The sequence below is a fragment of the Sorex fumeus genome, unplaced genomic scaffold (genome assembly GCF_029834395.1).
Source record: "Sorex fumeus unplaced genomic scaffold, SorFum_2.1 ptg000014l, whole genome shotgun sequence".
NCBI classification, from domain to species: domain Eukaryota; kingdom Metazoa; phylum Chordata; class Mammalia; order Eulipotyphla; family Soricidae; genus Sorex; species Sorex fumeus.
In genome coordinates, this window is record NW_026606071.1 from 24,132,485 (window position 1) to 24,153,590 (window position 21,106).

At 41.4% G+C, this 21,106-nt stretch overlaps 1 protein-coding gene across 2 annotated transcripts in view; it reads right to left on the reverse strand.

Moving 5' to 3' along the window:
* The window catches only part of CMKLR2 (chemerin chemokine-like receptor 2), a 49,101-nt gene extending 28,849 nt beyond the window's left edge, over positions 1-20,252 (reverse strand). The window contains exons 1-2 of one of the 2 annotated variants that reach the window (XM_056111792.1): positions 20,163-20,252; positions 6,534-6,641 (exon numbers count right to left, since the gene is read on the reverse strand). The gene's annotated coding sequence lies outside the window, so the exon portion shown is untranslated. Of the gene's footprint in view, positions 1-257; positions 452-6,533; positions 6,642-20,162 lie in introns of those variants that run through there. The other variant, XM_056111791.1, reaches the window with a different exon arrangement.
* Positions 20,253-21,106: the final 854 nt, after the last annotated feature.

Consider the following 21,106-nt stretch of genomic DNA (forward strand, 5'->3'; position numbering starts at 1 on the left):
AAAAGTGGTTTACTTCTTTTGTCCAGCTTCCTCTTTTTTTTATTGCAAGGTGGGAGAATGTGTATGCTAGATGTTTGAGAAGCCAAGGAAGTCAATCGGAATGAAACTGAGCCAGGAAATAGTTTGAGATCGTGCTCCAGGGTTCCTGGAGGGAGCCTCAGAGAACTTCGTCATTGCCAGGCTCGTGGGGCCCTTGGGTGTTAATGGCCCTGAGGGAAGAGATGCAGCCTCAGATGACCTGAGAGGGGAAAACTTACCACACGGGATTAGGCTGGCTTGAAAGCAGCAGCGACGCTTACCGCATGAACATGGAGGGAAGAAATCAGAAGATCACCTGTAAGGCCAGGTGTCAGAGGAATAGTCAGAGGAATACGGCGTGGCAGTGAGCAACGTGCCGCAAGAAGACCCAAGAATAAATAACACCGCAGAAGAATGATCAGCCAGGAGTGAGGATTCAGGAATCAGGATTGGAGCAAGAACCAAGAGGAAACAGATGTGGAAATAGCTGCCGCAGCCTGTGACATCAGTTTTAGCCTATTTGGTTGGTTGCCCAGCTGGGACTGGCAGAAGCGTTAACCAGCAAATAGTCTTTTGCGCCAAACCCCAAGGCAGACCCCACGACTTGTTAATGGTGCTCGGGACAGGGTGTTCCCTCAATTTCTTATATTTTATTTTTTTTAATATTTGGGACCAGGGACTAGAGCAATGGTAGAGTGGGCCGACTCTACTATTCAATCTCCAACCACACAATGGTCGCCCAATCCTGCCAAGAGTGATCTCTGAGCACAGAGCCAGGAGGAAGCCCTGAACACTGTTGGGTATGGGCCCAAAACAACAACTTGACTCGGACTTCTAAACGGTAAGTTTTCTTGTTGTTTCAGAGCATGATTGGCACCTACTGTTTTTCAGTGTCCTTAACTATGTTCAGCTCCAGCTCAGAATCGGCCAGAGTTGACCAAGATCTAACCCAGAGTCTTCAACTTTCCATCTTTTCTTCTTTCATCCTGCTCCCACCTTCTCTTGTGCGAATCTAGAGAGTTACTTGTTCGCTAGGCAACTTCTGTTTCAAATATTTTGCTTAGATTTTTAGTTTTCTGGCTTTGGGTCACAGTGGTGGGGTCTGGGATCACCTTTAGCAGTGCTGAGGACCTCTGTGGTACTGGGCTAGAACATGAGTGTCCTGCATGCAAAACATGTGCACAGTCCTTTGAGCTATCTCTCCTGTCCTGCTTAAGATACTAATTATTTTATGCTGAGTGACCAAATATTATCATTGCCAAGTAGTTAAATGTATTTCATTTTATTATTATTTGAGGGGATGCTGGACCCCTCCCAGAGATTCTCAGCCAATTGGGCTTGCAGTTCAGTGCAAGGACCTGAGGTTGCTGTAGTGCCACGTGTTGCCCGGGTGGTGTTTCAGGGCTGCACCTGGAAATGCTCGGGGTATCATGTGGCACTAGGGACATAACTAGGGTTGGTTGCAGGCAAAGCATTCACCTTAATTCCTATATTATCTCTCTGGTCCCGAATATTTTGTTGTTGTTATTGTTTGGGGGCCACACCCAGCTGTGCTCAGGGCTTCCTCCTGGCTCTGTGCTCAGGGATCACTCCTGGCAGGCTTGAGAGCCACTGTATGGTTGGAGATTGAATCAGGGTTGGCTGTATGCAAGCAAGCAATCTGCCAACTCTACTAATTAAAAAATAATAATTAAAACAATTGTGGGGCATACCTTGTGGTCCTTCAAGTTCCCCTCCTGGCTCTGTATTTAGGGATTATTCCCTGCAGGGTACCAGGTGGTACCATGAACCAAACCCAAGGCTCCTGCATGCAAGGCATGCAGCTCATCCTCTTGAGTTATTCCCCTGGTTCCAAATATTATTCTTTAGCAAATATGCAAAGCATTTTCAAGGTGGTATCTTATCATAATGCTTATAAAGAGCCATACTGTTCAGCCACTTGATAGCTGAAGTGGAACTCTGCAAAGAAAACCAGCACAGTTTTTCTTAGTTCAGAGATCTACTGGAAGACACAGCTGATGATGTAGAGGCTCTGAAAAACAGGATTTATTGTTGGGACTGATCACAGATATTTTCCCATGGACAGTGATAGTGTCATCTAATGTTTCTTCTGTTTTATTAGTAGATGCATTCCATGAAGAAATACTTTACCTGTGCTTAGCTTGCCCTGTAAGAGGACTAAGTCCAGATGTCACCACTGTGCCAAGAACAGTTACTGAGAGGAGCTACAAAATCAGCATAGGTGAGGACAGCTAAGAGGCAAAAGTCAAGAAGGTCAGACATTTGAAAAACAATTACCCTGGGTTGACTGATAATTTTGCTGTAAGAAATTCTGGAAAGAAACTATTTTACTTTCAGGGCTGGAGTGATAGCACAGCAGGTAGGGAGTTTGCCTTGCATGCGGCTGACCTGGGTTCGATCCCCAGCATCCCATATGGTCTCCGAGCACTGCCAGGAGTAATTCCTGAGTGCAGAGCCAGGAGTAACCCCTGAGCATTGCTGGGTGTGACCCAAAAAGAAAAAAAAAAGAGAAACTATTTTACTTTCATAATAAAATTTGTGAGTTTTGGACTGGGCTGGTCTATTTTTAAAAATTTGAGTTGCTGTGATTTGCAATTTTGTGAATGATAAGGTTTCATTCAGTATTCTAACATCATGTCCTCCACCTGACGGTGTGTTTCCCTCTACCACTGTCTTGGTGAATATTTAAGTGTATATCACTCAGTCATGGTCCTCCCATTGTTCATCAATTTGCTCGAGCGGGCCCAGTAACATCTCCATTGTGATGTGAGACTTGTTGTTACTGTGTTTGGAATATCAAATACATCACAGGTAGCTTGCCAGGCTTTGCCGTGTGGGCGAGATACTCTCGGTAGCTTGCCGGGCTCTCCAAGAGGGGTAGAGAAATCGAACCCGGCTCGGCCGGGCCAGTTGCATGCAAGGCAAATGCCCTACCTCTGTGCTATCGTTCCGGCCCAAGTGTACATATATATATATATATATATATAATTGTATAAGAAGAAGTGGTTCATTCACACCCCACCCCCCAGTACTTACGGCTTGTCCAAGGAAATTACAAAGGACTTTAAAATGGGGAAAAAGTTTGGTGGTACCCTAGCTGGCCTTCCCAGATTTTCTATTACTTTGTTTTTGTAGTCTTTTTACAATTGTGCAAGTTGTAGGCATACAGATAGGTTCTGGCTACTAAAATGCAATTGATTATTCCCCTGTGAGTATTAGCTTGTTTTGCAACTGTTTATAAATTCATTTCAACATCCCTGATAGCCTAAATATGTGTGATACTTTGAATTTACCTTTAAACTCATGGTAATGGCTTGCTGATTCTCTCACATTGTAAAACTTTTGAAATGTGTTAATTAGATCATCATATAAATTTTGAATTACCTATTTAAATAATTATCAGAACATTAAGAGTAATAAAAAGTGCCCCCTCCCCCACCTTTAAAGCAAAAACCATGAAACCATGTTTTTCTTTTGGGGCAGGTGGTTTAGGTCATACCTGCAGTACTTGGAGCTGTTTCTAGTGGTGCTGAGAAACCACTAGAAGTGCTAGGGATCAAATATGGGACTCTGGGGTCCACAAATGCCTCCTTAACACATGTGCTCAGGGATGACTTCTGGCAGAACTCAGGGGACCATATGTGGTATAGCTAATCAAACTGGGGTTGGCTATCTATAAGGCAAGTGCCTTAACCCCCCATTCTCTCTCTCTCTCTTTCTCTCTCTCTGGCCCTAACCTGTTTTGGGTTTAGTTTTGGTTCATATCCAGGTAGACTCTGGAGTTACTTCTGGCTCTATGCACCAGGGTCACTCTTGGCGGTGCTCAAGAGGATAAATGTGGTGCTGGGACTGAACTGGGATTGGCTGGATGCAAAGCAGGCACCTTAAACCTTGTATTATTTCTCCAATATTTAACCATTTTTAATTGTAGAAGTTTCAGCCAAGAATTCAGGAAATTAAGTATAAAGGGCATACCCTTTTTGCATCTAAAAGAAGCAAATACCAAACACAGCAATCTCCGGTCTCCCAGTACTGAATCCTAGACAGTGGTCACAAGTAGAATGTCATTTTGTTGTTTTGTTTCAGGGCCGTAACTGGTGGGACTCATAACTGGTGCTACAGGGCCATAACTGATACACTCCTGACTCCATGCTTAAGGGTAAGTCCCAGCAGTTCTCAGGGGACCATGGGGTGCCAAGGATTGAACCTGGGCCATGTACATGCATAGCATGCACTCATTTTATCGAGCTATCTTTCTGGCCCTCTCCATGTCAAAAATTTTTATTACTCAATTACAGATTATTCATCTGTGATCTGGAGAAAAAAGACTTATCAGTTATTTACTACAGGTTTCTGTAAGAGTTACACGAGAGGGGTTGGGGAGACAGCAATGGGATCAGGGGAACATGACTTGATGTGCAACATCCTGAGTTTGGTTCCTAGCTCTACATGACCTCCACCCCAGCACCTCAAGGCTGGCCCTTGTGGTTCCTGGAAGTCTGCATTACTAGGCCCAAGCTTTGAACCATCAAGCCTGCAGAGCTGGACTAAATTTCACCAGGAATAGTCCAACAGGTCCCTTCAGCATTACTTGGGAGATCCCCTCCCCAAAGAATTATACAAGGTAATGCATGTAAGGAGGACCTGGAGAGATAGTTTAGGAGTAGATGCATTCATTTGCATTGCAGGCTGCTGACCTTAGCTCAGTCCAAGCACCACATATGGTCCCCTGAGCACTGCCAAGGGTCACTTCCCTGAGCACAGAGCCAGGAGTAACCACTGAGTAACCAGAACTTCCCAGACCTTCCCCACAAAAGAAAAGAGATAATGTGGGATCAGAGTGATAATACAGCAGCGAGGATGTTTGCCTTGCACACAGCTGACCTGGGTTCAATTCCTGACATCCCATATGGTCCCCCATGCACCGCCAAGAGTATTCCTGAGTGTAGAGCCTGGATTAACCCCTGAGCACTGCTAGGTGTGATCCAAAAAGTGGAAAATAAAAAGAGAGAGAGAAAGAGAATGTACAAAAGAGTTAATTACAATGCTCATAAGTTGTAAAATATTGATGTTACTATCTTACTTATTCATTCTTTTATTAGTATGCATTATTAAATAATTCCTATAACCAACATAAATTTTGCTGAAAAGTAGCAAATTTCAGGGACCCCAGCCAATTTAATGATTAGTGGTTCTAATGACATCATTTAATATTTTTGTGATCAGTTTAAATAACACTGTAGAGTTACATTTTATCCTAAGATAATACTCAGCTGAAAAATACCATGGTAAGCAATTAAATAATGGTTTCCTACAGTTACAGTAAAGCTTTAGTGTACTCATTCCTTTCTTGAGAAAACAGGACATTCTGATCCTGTGATAATGTTCAGCTAATGGAGTTTATTTTGCATCAAATGATTCACATCGATGAGTTCATTTTTTGTGTTGAAAACCAGTGCAGCATAGCTGGGCTTCTTGCTCTACTCTCACTGACTTGCTAAAATACAACTGCTGAAGAGCACATCAATTGTCTGGCTCGGCAAGCAAAGGCCCAGCTTTTCCAAAGACATTCTCTTTGGGCTTACTCTTGAGCTTAATGAATGAGTTATTTATGGATTGCTGGAGAAAAAAAATGTAAGAAGGAAGAAATGGTCATTCTCTAGGCAATGGTAGAAAAACATTCAGTGAATTTGAACAGATTCCATTTGGTATGACTCAAAAACTAGATCTTGTGCTTTTAAAATCAAGCTTTAATCTATTTTAAAGAACAAATAAATGGATATGCATATCCTTGCAAATATACCTAGTACAAAGTAAAAGGGAGGTATAATCATCTTTCTTCCTCCCTGTATTCTGGGAGGTAAAACACATTTTCTGATGTATTCAGAAAAATCTGACAATGCCTTCTTTATGCAATGCTTGGTGTATTTTGATCCCAACCAGGAGACAAGCAATTTTATATGTATGTAGAAACCCACTACCCCCTGCTCTTTCCCCATTCAATCTCTCAGAAAATAAAAGGCAAACCATGGGGACTTCTTTTTTTGTTGTTATTTTTAATAAAAATTCCCAAAGGAATACATCTAGCAGGAGGGGAGATTATAAAGTCACAAAAATCACCGGCAGACCCCAGGGACCATGATGCAGAGCTGGCTGTCACAAGAAGCCATCTCCATGGAAATAAATGCATTGCATTGGTGCAACCTACAAGAGCCCTTAAGCTCACCCACCCTCCCACCTCTCATGCACACCTGACCCCAGCTTTCTGAGCCCTCTGCCTTGCTATGGACTCCCACCACCCACTCACTCCAAATAAGGGCACCTTCTGTTTTCTTTCATGACATCCCCTGTTGGTCCTTGCCTGAGAAACAGTACTATGCGTGTTCTTCACACTATAGAGCTGACTCTTTCCTAAGTGGCTTGATTGCAAGCATATAAATGGAGCAGACAAACTAATCAAAGCTATGAATAAACAGAAACAAAGACATACTCACAAAACTAGGCCAACACGCATATACTGGGGAACCATGAAGCTTCAGGCTTATACATAATGTCTGTTCAGGTTTACACATGACAGATTGTTCCAGTGCAAAGCCTCCCTCCTGGACACAAAGAGGAGGAGAAGTTAGCCATAGGACCAATCATCTAGAAATCTTCCCATTTTCTCGGTAGTACAATAAAGAACTCTAAGTATACAAGTGTTTGTGTGTGTATTGCTTTGATAAAAATCATTTCAGGGTGGGTGGTTTTCTTTGGAAATAGAGTTGAAAAAATAAAAGCTCTTGAGGGGTGAAAGACGAACAAAGAGAAAAATTTATGTTTTTGTATTATAGATATGATGAGATAATAAATAATCATTTATATCAACTTAGTGTTTTCCATGAGGTAATCAAGCAACTCATTTTGCTAAGTTTCTATTTTCAGAATTTGCTGGTGATTTTTGTGTTTAAGGAAAAGAAAATCAATAATTCTAAGGCACACACTGTAATTATACCATACACACACACACACACACACACACACACAATTGGGTTTGGGGATCACACCCAGTGGTGCTCAGGGGCTACTGCCAGCCGTGCACATGAGATCATATGCACAGGGGATTGAGTGTGGGGCTTCTGCATGCACTTCAGCTCTTTGAACCTTCTCCCTGGTCCATGTCTTTTCAGACTGAATGCTTCCATGGCCTCTAAATTCTAATTACTTAATCTCCATTAGAGTTTTTGCCTTGCATTCATCACTGACAACTTTGAATTTTACATACTTATATCTATCTACATGAATGCTTATTTGGTGAATATCTGTCTCCATGATCAGGCTGAACTTTTGCTTACAGTTAACACTCACCCCACTCCCCACACAAACCTACCACCTCAGAGCCACTGGTAAATGGCAGAGCTTAAAAATAAAACTGTTTAGTGGTTTAATAAAGACATTCATGTTCATAAACATTTGGGTAATAACTAGTATTTGTTTTAGACCGGAGAGGTAAAAGTGAATTTGAGACGTTAATTTAAGTTCTTAATTATTGTCAAATTCATTAGTACCTATTTTCAGGTCTTTCCCATTGAAGGTGTGAGAAGAATGTTTTGTACAGAAGGAAAACAAGCATCTTTACTCAAATTTAATTAGCACAAGACTTTTGGTTCATAAGTGAGAAAGCTGATGAGGCTTTTCCCTAAATCATTCTCAAGAGCAAACCAGTTTACTATAAACTGTATGAATATCTAATCATTTGTTGCTTGTGGTAAGAAACCAGTTTACCACACTACAATCAAAGGGAAGCAATTACTACGTGCACCTAATTTTAAAAGTAACACTTAACACTTAAAAAGACTGTGTTTCTCAGTCTTTTTCTGATGTGATCTCCTTCCCACAGTGTTTCTTTCCTGTGGGGTGTTCCCCCAACCCCAGCCTTTTCCTCTGAGTTGGATCCCTAGTCTTGTGCTAAGGTCCCCCCATTTATGTAATTTTCCCAATAGCCCCAGTTGGAAAATGTAATTTAACACATTGCAGTTAATATCTCACATTTCCTGAGTACTTCTTAAGTACTATATAATGCAAACAACCTGACATGTAATTTTTCACAATTAATGCTCACAACAATCTTGTGAGGTACTAGTATTATTTCTGAAAGACTAAAAGAAGTTGAATAATTAGCAGAAGGAGAAAAGCCCAAACTAAATTTCTGGGTCTCTCTGACTTTAGGGCCTTCTTTTGGTAGCAATTAACTGTTCCTATCTTTATTTCCTCTCCTAAACTGTGAGGGCGGAATTATTTCCTCCATTCCTCTTCAATTTTTTTTTTTTTGGTTTTTTGGGTCACACCCGGCAATGCACAGGGGTTACTCCTGGCTTTGCACTCAGGAATTACTCCTGGCGGTGCTCAGGGGACCATATGGGATGCTGGGAATCGAACCTGGTCAGCCGTGTCCAAGGCAAAGGCCCTACCTGCTGTACTATCACTCCAGCCCCTTTCTTTTTTTTAATCTAAACATTTTAAAGTTAATTAATCAACTGTAACTTACAAAGTTATTTATTGATAGTTGAATTTTAGATATACGGTGTTCTAGCGCCAATCCCACCACCAGTGTCAACTTCCCCACTACGCCAATGTTTCTAAATTCTCTTTCACCACCTCCACTGACCTCTTATACCAGCCTGCCACCTTCACAGGCAAATTTTAAAGTTTGGTGGGTTGTGTAGTTTGAATCTCATATTTTCAGTGTTATCAAGTCTGTGGTTTGGTGTTTTCTACATTCTTACAGCTCAAGCACAAAGTACTTGCCTTCTGTGAGTGAGACTGGAGTTCATTCCCTGGTATCACCACCATCACCACCATTAACAATGGGAAGACAAGAGGGAAGAAAAATCTCAAGCAGAATGTAGTGAAAATAGTAAGTGCTCAAAAGATGTTTGGTGAAAAAAGGAGGAAGTGTTCTCAATGATCAAGACTATAGGATGTCTATCATAGTTTTAATGTTAGGTAGAATTTCCAATGGTGTGTGTGTGTATAAATAAAATAAGCTCAAATACTTACATAATAAAATAATTACATATAACATAAGTATTTATTAAATTAGTAATCCATACTTTATGTCAAAGCAAAACAAATTACCATTTTGTTAGCTAAAACTGTCTAAGGTCGACTAACAGTATTTTTTTAACAGTATTTTTTTTAATGTGGTAGAACTTAATAAAAAATCTATGTCAAATTTTAGTTATATACAAAAATCGCTTCTCCACAAAGTCCTCTATTTTATATATAAATTTTGCTTTTATCCCCAACTCTAATGCACTCCCTAATGTTCCTCACTTTTGTAATGATCATTTTATATGTATTTATTATGACGGCTTTTTGTTGCATATGGAATTCTGTCGTAGGTGATTATGTGATGACCTTATAATGAAGAACAATACCCAAGGAATTTAATGATCATACAAGCTGGTCATCTGCTCAACCATGAGCAATTCCTTAATAACTATTTTCTCTTTCACACGAAAAGGAACAAAATCAGAACTTCAGAGAATAAACCTGGCAACACGTGCAACATGTTTTGCATCTGCATGAGTCCTAACAAAAGAATTATTAAGTTCTTTATGTATTAACTCAGAGAGAAGTCACAGCCAAGCCAACCTGGCAGGCACAGTCTCCGGACCCAGATTACTGGAGCTTTCTTGGAATAGGGTAGGTTGAGTCCTTGTCCTGTTGGAGGGACCAGTGCTCCCGCTTCATCTGCTTCCACTCACAGTTAAATGTCCTGGACCCAAGACCAATCCTGGAGAGAAGCCACAGCTGAACCAAACCTGATAGGCCTGAGCCATAATGTTGCTAAAACATCCTCGTGAGGCCATTGCTGGAGTGCTCGGCTGCATAAAAGGCCACATGCCAAAGTTCACCTTACTGACAGTACAGTAAAAACATAGAAAATTACTTGGGGAAGTTGCATAGAAGCCCACTAAGTTCACTGAGTGAGAACAATGGCATAGAAGGCTCAACTAGCAAATTCTTGAATAATGACTTTAGTAACACCACTATGGAATGTGTGTTGTAATAAGCAAACTAAATTATTTTGTGCCTGCTAAGGGGACAGACAGGGATGTGGGTGGGTAACATGGGATATTGGTGGAGGAAAGGCCATTCTGGTGGTGGAATTGCTGTTGGAATATTGAATACTTGAAATGACTATATTATGAATAATTTTGTAAATCACAGCATTTAAATAAAGTTTCAAATAAAAACTTTATTTAAATGCATTCGTAGCTGCGCAACATCTTATTATCTCATTCCTACTTTGGACAAACTGGCAGGCTACCAAAAGTATCCTGCCCACATGGCAGAATCTGGGAAACTCCCCGTGGTGTACCCAATATGCCAAATACCAGTAACAATGATGGGTCTCATTCTCCTAACCCTGAAAGAGCCTTGAATATGGCACTTTTTAAAAAATCTCAGGGCTAGGATGAAGGAGATGTTACAGGGGCCTGCTCGAGGCAATCAACGAACAACAGGATGGTCGTGATCATGATCGTGATCAAATAAAAAAAGAATTCTTTATGTATTAAACTTTGTGAAATTCATTTCTTCTTCATCTTGTTTGGAACTTCCTCTAGGGATTGACTTTCTGCCGATGAAAACATGATAACAAGATGGTCCCCAATTTGGGGCAGGGGTAGAGTGGTTTGCGTCTATCCAGTTATACTCAAAATCTAGAACGTAAATGCTAAGTATATTTTATTGCAAGCTGTAAACATCTTCAGTCAAAAGTGGGCACAGGGACTGGAGCAATAGCACAGCTGGTAGGGCATTTGCCTTGCATGCGGCTGACCTGGGTTTGACTCCCAGCATCCCATATGGTCCCCCGAGCACTGCCAGGAGTAATTCCTGAGTGCATGAGCCAGGAAAAACCCTGTGCATTGCTGGGTGTGACCCCCCTCCCCAAAAAAAGAAAGAAAGAAAGAAAGAAAGAAAGAAAGAAAGAAAGAGGGCACAATGGGATTATAATTCAGAGTTTCAGTTCATAATTTGTTGGTATCTTTCCATTAATTGAGGCAGTACTCAATATATCCCTATCTAGTGAATATGTCACACTTAAGAGTCACTATATATATATACATATATATATTATATATAATGTGTTTGTGTATATGTTTCCTTCTTTCTGCGCATGATTTTTCAGGGGTGCTAGCAGAGTACTTGGTTACTTGTCTTTTCAAACCTGGGGAGAATTGGGAATCAAGGAGAGGTTTTTTTTCTCTTGTAATATTTTTTTGTTGCTGTTAGAGAGTGCCCCACTCAGGCCTGCTTGTGCCTGACGTTTTATTGTAAACAGCTCTTCACTCTCAAAATTCATATTTATTTTTCGCTCTCATACCCTCTTCCTCTCAGAAGTCAAAGGCTAGTCGTATTCCTCCTTCATAGGCAAGTCCTTCCACCCACAGTGTTCCTCTGATTGAGAACAACTTCCTTAGGCCCTCCCATTAGGGGTTCAATCAAATACGACATTTTCATTTCACTAAAACCCAGGATGAGGGTGCTGTGAGAAAGTACAGTCATTAGGGCACAAGCCTACCATGGGTTTAATGCTTGGCATTACATGGTCCCCCAAGCATCACTAGATGTCACCCTGAAGGCCTTTCTCCAGAACCTCTGGGAATGGTCCTGGAGATCTCCAGCACTGCTGAGCTAGCTAGGTAATCCCTGGCATCACAGGACCCAAGCAGCACTGTATCCTCTGGTTCTTGTTTTGAACTAAGCGCAGGTTTGCTGAGAATTACTAGGAGGGGCCCTCGGACTTCTTGGGTTTCACTTGGGAACTCCTTGCCAAGCCACACTAAAACAAAACAGAACAAAAACTCCTCATAGGTCACCAATGCTGATTTCTCTTAGCAGCCCACCTCCTCTGTTAACTAATTCTCTTAAATGCTCCCATTCACTTCCATCCCTCCCATTTCTGAAACCTGTAGTCTGCAGAAACTATGTGTACTTTGGAGTTCAATTCTATCTCCTAGCAGTGCAGTTCCAACTTTCAGAAAGCAAAAAGTTCCATTAAAATTCTCATCTCTGAACGTGACACAAACAGTGGCTCCTCTCAGTTAAGGATCAACCTCCCTCCCTCCAGAAGGTAAAAAATTGCAGACTTCAAAAATCAGTAATCAAATCTCCAAATGTCCATCTTCCTTTGCTTGACTATGGAGATAAAAACAGAGTTAAAAAAAAAAGCCAAACAGTATTTAAACCATTTAAAAGCCCTCACTTCTTTTATTCACTTGGATGAATTTCTGTTTCAAATAAAGTCTTAATTTGTACTCATCCAGTAGAGAGTTCCCTGAGCCAATGTTTCACACACTCAAGGTCAGAGGGGTTAGACGATATTGTTTTTCTGACCAAGTGGCCAATGGCACTGAGCTTGGATGGTTTGCAATCCCTGGGATCAGCTCAGTTCACATAAAGATAAACTCTCCCATAGTCAATATGAGGCACCATTAAGCCCCTGTCCTTCTACTCTTTAATCATTGGCCATTTTATTGGCTAAAGGAAGGACTTCATAGTAGCTAGCAAAATGCTTATTCCTGGGGTCAGGGATGTGATTCAGGTGGTAGAGCACATGCCTCATATCTGTGAGGTCCTGGATTTAGACTCCTGTATCATAGGACTTTATTTCTCTAATCTTGTGCCTGAATTATGTACACTTTGCTTCCCCAGATACCATATTTTTTTTAGAAATGGACATCTATCAGAAAGAGAGGGATAGACATAGAAAGATTGCATTCATTTGGGGGATATAAAGTAACAAAATATGAGATTAATATCCAAGAATAGCTGAGATCAGCACCAGGAGGATTACTCCATAGCTTAGAAGCCAGCCGGGCATTCTAGGGGAAAGGGCAGCTCAGATAGAGAAGGAAGCACAAAATAAAGGGTGTTTGGAGGATCCTCCCAGAAGGGGAGATGCATGTTGAAAGTAGACTATGCACTGAACATGTTTGCCACTCAATGCCTCTTTTGCAGACCACAACACCCAAAAGGAGAGAGAGAACAAAAGGGAATGCCCTGTCACAGTGGCAGGGTGAGATGGGGGAATGGGGGTGGTAGGGATATTACCCCTGGTGGTAGAAAATGGGCACTGGTGGAGGGATGGGTATTTGATCATTGTATAATTGAAACCCAAGCACAAAAAATTGTAAATCTACAACTGTACCTCATGGTGTTTCACAAATAAAAAAAATAATAATTTTCAGTATCTAAAAAAACAAACAAACAAAAAAGAAATGGACATCTATCATCTTATTTCAGTTATCAATAAAATAATCAAAACATTATGATCATCAAAGAATATGAATAAAACAGAGTCTGAACAAAACTTTATCTGGGGAACAACACAGTGACTTAGAGTATCTGCCTAGCAAATGTATGGTCCTGAGTTTGAATTCCTAGTGTCCACATACACTGGCAACAATAACGGATGCTCTATCACTGAATTGCAAACAGTGCTGTAAGTGATTTCTTTTTTTTTTTAAATTGAGTCACCATGAAATACAGGGTTACAAAGCTAATCACCATTGGGTTTCAGTCAAACAGTGTTCTAATACCCACCCCTCCACCAGTGTACATTTTCTACCACCAATGTCCCCAGTTTCCTTCCCACCACCCTTCCTCCCCCTAGCCCCGTCTGTCTCTATGGCAGGCACTTTCCTTCTTTCTGTCTCTCTCCCTCTGTGTATCTCTCTCTCTATCCCATTTGGGGCATTATGGTTTGCATATAAGTGATTTCTGGCAGTACCACAGTCAGATGTATGTAAGCACTGCAGAGGGATAACTACCAAGCGCTCTGGATAAGCAATGCAACTAAAAATGTGTGTGGGTGTCATGTCCAGAAAGTATGACCCTTGGCAAACACATGTGTGAGCACAATAGCAACCCCCAGCATGCACCAACACCATGACTTGAGTGTCTCATTTAAAAGGTACAATACCGTGTTTTTGTTGTTGTTGTGCTTTGTTTGGGGGCCAGACCTGGAAATGCTCAGGGATTACTGTTAGCTCTGAACTCAGGAATCAATCCTGACAGAGCTCAAGGAACCATATGGTATCCCATGGATCTAACCCGGATCAACTATGTGCAAGGTAAGCACATTACCTGCTGTACTATCTCTGTGGTTCCTACAACGTCCTGTTGAGGACATGACTGAGCACCATGGCCTTGATGAGCACTGCAGTTTGGAGTGAAATACCCACAACCTGATGTGCAACCCTCAGCCAGCACCACAGGTAAATATGTCTGATTCCACAATTAGGGATGTGTGTAATCCTTAGTTATTCCAACAAAATCATCAATAATAGCAAGGAGAAAGGGAAAGGAAATTTGAAAGAATTGTGTTTTAAAAAATTAACGAAAGATTTGTCTCACCAAATATTTACTACATATTCAGTGTACACGTTAGGTACCTATTACATACCTCACACTAAGTAATAGTTAGCTATCATGCAAATTAACAGTTAATAAACTAGGTACAGAAGAGCTTATTACTTAAATTGCGTGTTAATTGTTTATTAACAAACTACTACTTAACTAAATAGTTTATTAGTTTTGTTAATGAACAAAGGATTAGAAAGGAATCACTAGATGGTTCAGGAGTTAAAGCATGTGCCTGGCAAGTGTCAGGCTGCAAGTTTGGTGTCTGGTGCTGCCTGCAAGAGTGAGCCTGGAGGCTCTGCTCTTTATGCCTGACAGCTCTGCTCTCTGTGACCTCTGGCCCTGCAAATGTTTTCAGGCTACACACAGCCACAATCTGTAATAGAACGCCACAGCTAGAACGTGTGCAACATCTGGCAAGCATCACAAGCAAAGGTGTGAGCACTATATAATCAAGTGTGTGTGTTAGTTATATTGTCTCTTCTTCCACCTGGGCCGTGACAACATCAAGTCAGGAATGAGAAGGAGAAAAATAAAATAAAATACATAATATAAGGCAGAATCTCCTGCCCCCATGCCAGGCTGTCTTCACCAGGGCCGCTTGGAGGGGGGAGGTTGAGTTTCCCTCCTCGTCCCAAGCAGAGCCCCAGCAGTCGAAAACCTCCAGAATACGGCCACAGCCATACCCAAAGCCACCCTCCACATGCTCGCACGAGCTTCACCCATGAAGGAACCGACAGAGGAACCCAGGTATGTGGTACCTGCGGCTGACATCTCCAAGCCTGCTTGGATTGGGCCTCCTCCACTCAGGTCCCCTGTACCCAAAAACCCGCTCCCGGCACCATGTAATCTCATCAACGGCCAAGATCCAGGGACTATAAAACAAAGCTCACAGAAGAAAGCAACGCATTTTTTCCTGGAGTGTGTGGCCAACCAGTAGACCAAAAGCTTGCATTCGGTAGACTGGGAACACCTGTAAAAGTGATTAGAGGCCACCCCAATAGCCTCCATCCCTCTCAGAGAGCCCAGCAAGCTACCGAGAGTATCCTGCCCACATGGCAGAGCCTGGCAAGCTACCTGTGGTGTATGATGATATGCCCAAAACAGCAACAATAACAGGCCTAACTCCCCTGACCCTGAAAGTGCCCCCCAATATGTCACTGGGCTACGCTAGCATGCAACAGGGATGAATGCAGTTATTACCAGTGCCTGCTCGAGCAAATCAATGATCAATGGGATGACAAGTGACAAGTGACATAATATAAAATATATTTAAATTAAAGGGTTTTGGGGGGGTTTTGGGGGGTGGAGGTTCGGGGCCACACCAACCAGTGCTCAGGGCTTACGCCTGGCTCTATGCTCAGTGATCACTCCTGGAAGTGCTTGGGGAACCACATGGGGTGCTGGAGGTTGAATCTGGGTCAGCTGTGGGAAAGGCAAGAGCTTCACCCACTGTATGTATATCTTTTATAATTTGTTAAAAAAATAAAAAGACTGGGAAAGAAGGTGGAATTGGGAGGACTGGAGGGAATTAACCCATCACATTTATTTTACAGGAAAAGAAACTAAGACCCAGAGATTCTGGTCCTCAGGCTATAAAGCAGGTGGGAGACAGAGTTGGTGCTGCAACTCCTGGGACAGTGAGGGAAGGGGGTGACAGGCAAAATCAAACTAATAAGTAAAAAGATACTAAGTACCATAGATCTGAGGCATAATCGAAACTGTTCCATTTAAGAGAATGCTCAGGTGTACTATAATCTTTATTGGACTGATTATCTTCTCTGTTTCATCTGGGAGGAAGAGAAGAGCAATTAGCCCACCCAGGGTTTCACACAGGACAGGCACATGCTCTCCCACTGAGTTACTGCCCCACTCCCTAATTTTTATTGTATTTGGTTCTATTGTGACTTGTCTACTTTTTAGAAGTTTTATGAGGCATAAAATCTTTGCCGAAGTTAATTCACCAAAGAAAACAAGTAAATTAGGCCTGGTAAGCCTCATTGAATGGTAAGCCTCATTGAATGGGTTTAGCTTCATATAGTTTATGTGAAAATTGAGGCCTAAGAAGAAAATTGAATATAAAATCTCAATACTAGCTTGATCCCTTGCACGGCATACATACCCCAGAACCCTATCAGAATGATTCCTGAAGTCAGGAATTAGCCCTTAATACTAGCTTGATCCCTTGCACGGCATACATACCCCAGAACCCTTCAGAATGATTCCTGAAGTCAGGAATTAGCCCTTAATACTCATCGCTGTGACCCCCCCCCCCCCAAACAAACAAAAAAGGACAACATTTCTTAAAAAGAAAAAAAAAGACGAAGAAGAAAAGAAAAGAAAACATATGAGGCCAGAGAGATAGCACAGCAGGTATGGTGCTTGCCTTGCATATGGTCAATCCGGGTTCGATTCCTGTCACCATATATGGTCCCTGAGCATTGCCAGAAGTAATTCCTGAATGCAAAACTACGAGCAACCATTGAGCATTGCCCAAAAAATGAAAAGCACGCAAACAAACAAAAACTCCATAATATGATAAAGTTACTAAATAACTAAAGTAATGCATGGCAAGAAAAAGTTAGGGCAGTGGCCAGAGAGAGAGAGAGAGAGAGAGAGAGAGAGAGAGAGAGAGAGAGAAAGAAAGAGTAAGAGAGAGAGCGCACAGTGGTAAAGGTGCTTGCCCAGCAAGACCATGCCTAGAAGATCTAGACTGTAATACCACAATTGGAGGCAAAGTGAGTGGGGTGGGATGAATGAGAGTAATGTTGGAGCTTGGAGCAAATAATCTTTTTCAAATTTTAATATCTCTGTGCTTAAAAATAAGCCTCCCCCCAAGAAAAAAGAAGCAAAGAAGGAAAGAAAATTTCAATACTGTAAAGTTTCTAAGTTACTAATGTACAATAGAAGAAAGTTGGGAGAAATTGAAGGGCTCAACTGAAAGGGTCCAGTCTGTCACTGGGGCATAAGAATTATTGTGAGAAGAGGGACCAGAAAATATTTGAGTTTCCAGAAGAATTAAGGGAAACCCAGTGGTCATTCATCAAGCTCCCTCCAGTAGCACCAGGAAAGACAGATGCTTATCACAAAAGATGAGAGGTCTCTACTCTATACCCACACAGACAATTATAAAAAATATGCTGGGTCAGCTCAATAGCTCAAGTGGTAGAGCACATACCTAGTATGTGTGGTGTTAGGGATTTAATACCCAGGACTGCCAGATGTAGGACTGGTAGCCCCAAGATCTGCTGGGTATAGACCCTATAAAGAATTTTTTAGGGCTGAAGAGATGGCTCAAAGGGCTGGAGCCAAGTCACTGTACACAGGAAGCCTGAGTTTGATCTCTGTACTGTGTTCTCACCTCCAAAACAGTGGGAGTGACCCCTGAGCACTGAGCTATGCGTACCCCCTTAGTGCCACTGGGTGTGATTCAGGAACAAAGAGTTTAAGAAAAAAATGAAACCCCAAATCTAGAAACATTTCAAAATAAAAATCCATCTATCCTATCTTCATCTATTCTCCTTCAGAGACCTGCTCATCTTTCCAGAAAGCAATTTTTTCCCCCTAAATATCCTTTCTGCCTTCTCCCCTTATTAAGAACTCATTTGAGGGCTGTCAAAATGACTGAAAGGGCCAGAGTGTATGTTTTACTTGTGGGAACCTTAGATTTGATCCTGGCACCACTTGATCTCCTGAGCACTGACAGATGTGCCTCACCCTGCCCCCATAGAAGCTAGTTGTGCGATCCCGGAAACTCATACAGCACCAAAACAAACATTATTTGACTAACTGGAAGTGGTCTTTCCCATCCTTTTGTTGTATTGACAGTACTTAAACCTCATATTCTAATATATGATATTTTATTATTACTATTGTTTTATTATTATTATTACTCGGAGGTGCTCAGGTCTTACTTCTGACTCTGTGCTTAGATATCAGTCCTACAAGTGCTCCAGGGACCATATGACAAGCTAGGGACTGAAGCCAGATTGGTTGTGTGCAGAGCAAGTGCCCTATGCCCTGTACTACCTCTTTGGCCTTTGTATACCAGAATCACATTTTTCTGTCAATTCTTGGGTGCCTGTTAATAAATACATGATTAAATTTTGTGTTTTCTCTTGGTAACCTGTCTTTTTCCATTTACTATGCATCCCTTTAGAATAAAATTGAATATAGAGGAAAAGTGTTTCCTTCCCTTGCTATAAATTCACCTGCCATCCATTTTCTTCAACTGCACTTGCTTTTTAAATAATTATTACAATAACACAATGACAATAAAATTGTAATTTCAATTAAAGCAACCATTCATGCTACATAATCTTCTAAATGATGATCTTCTAATGCTTGCAAATAATTTTAGTCAAATGGTCAATTCTTTAGCCAGACTCCTATTAGAGATTTAGATGGCTTCTAATTTTTTTACTTCTCAAATTAGAAAAAAAAATTGCATAAAAGTTTTCTGGGGGCTGGAGCCATAGGAAAGCGGGTAGGGCACTTGCCTTGCAAGCGGCTGGCCCCAGGTTCAATCCCCGGCATCCTGTATGGTCCACCAAGCACTTCCAGGAGTGTTTCCTGAGTGCAGAGCCAGGAGTAACCCCTGGGCATCGCTGGGTGTGACCCAAAAGCAAAAAAAAAAAAAAATAAAAGTTTTCTGTCCTCTTAAAATTACTTCCATATGTGACATATATAAAAGGAGGACTGACAGATCAAAGACAGAAAATATGTTCCCCAATGCATAAACATACTGAAGAGGCGTTCACAAAAATGATTGCCCTTGCTGGCTTAAAGAGGGAAATTTGGGTTATAAATTTTTCAGACAGAGGACGATTAAGTCGCAAAACAACACAAAAAATGAATGCCATTCTTTTATAAACTGAAAGACCTAAATCTGAGATGGAATCATCATACATGTAGGCCATGAAAAAAAACTTAAAAACCTCATACAGTCTGAAAGATATGCGAACAGGATGAAAAATTATTCATAAGAGGAATTACTTGAGTTGGTTAAAAAAATGGAAACATATTAGAAGATTCATTTAGTAACACGTTACAACAATGGAAACATATTAGAAGATTTTCTTAGCAACAAGTTGTGGGAACTAGGGTGGGATGAGTTTGTTTTAAGAGAAAAGGGCCAATTTAAGAGAGCAATTACTGAAGAAAGTTCCATGACCAGACTATATTCCATTTTCATTAGTTTGCATTTAGAGCAAAGGATAAAACTACAGACAAAAGGCAATTTCTGCTGTAGTTGTTTGACCACCAAAGGAACAATTCAGTAGCTAGACCTTTTCTTTCAGCTCCTTGCCAGCATTTACTCATTTGTCCCTCATTAGCAGAGCCCAGGCAATTGATTATGCCTGGCAATTGATTATGAGATTTTTAAAAACCAGCAACAACAAAGACCTGGGTTTTTCAAGAACCACAAGCTTATTCATCTTAAAAGGAGGAAGGGGGTGGGGAGGGGGGGAAATAACCCACCAAACCACATTACAGCTCAATGGACAAATTTCTTCCCACCTCGTAATCTAAGGGCAAAATCAATTTTTTATCTAAGTACCATTTCCTCCTGCTCTTTTTTTTTTTTTTTTGCCTTAGACTTGCCACAAACTGTTTCTAGGTCACAACTATTTAAAATACGCATTTATGGACTAAAATGGTCAAGGTGAAAGCTAGGACAAAAATCACTGAGAGTTCTTTGTACTCACTTCCCCGGCCCAGCAACGTTGTGTCTCAGGGTTGGAAGATTCTGTCTTCGGTTGTCACAAACCCCAGGACTCTGACAGGACCCAAACTAGGAATCTGCACTTACAATTTTGCTGCGGCGAGAGTCCTTCCCCCCCCACTTTTTTTTTTTTCTAGCTAGAAGTTAGTCCAAAAAACTGCTTTGTAATTAGATCATCTGCAGGAATCCTCTTCAGGTCAGCTGCCAAAGAATCAGTTTGAAGAGAATAAACAAGAAGGCACTTAGCAGTTAAGTTTTGAGAGGAGAGACGCTATTGTGAAGCCGGGTGTAACCACCCAGCTCCTCTAGAAAGGAATGAGGGTGGTTTTCGGCACTGTTACGTGGTGCACACTCTTTCCAGACTCCTCGCTTGGCTTCTTTAAATCTGGTTTTGCAATGATACAGTGGGAGAGACTGAGGTTGGGGTTTAAATGTGGTTCTTCCTTGCTTCCATCACACTCCATAATAAGTCATCATATATTCCAAGAGTGGGAAGTGGGAAGGCAATGAACATGCTGTACAAAATGAATTCCTTTGCTCAACAATCTCTCTCTCTGGTGTGTGTGTGTGTGTGTGTGTGTGTGTGTGTGTGTGTGTGTTTTGGTTTTGGAATGGAAATCCTGGCTATTGGCTGCCAGGCTGCTGGCTGGAAATCAGAGATAGGCAAGGCTCTGATTGTTCTTTCTTTGGGGGGCAAGAGGGGGTTTGCTTATGAAGTCAAGTTAAAGTAGCAACAGTGGAATGAAAAGAAGTTTGGCCTATCAAAGGAGAGCTCTTCAAATGCTCTGCAGACTCCAGGGCTCATTAGGAGAGAGATTTCATAGTTGGTTTCAGGGTATTTTCGAGAACGGACGAATTAGGATCTCGCTTAAGTTGTGTAGTTTAGTTTTTTATTTCTTTACTTTGGTGGGTTAAGAAAGTACACTT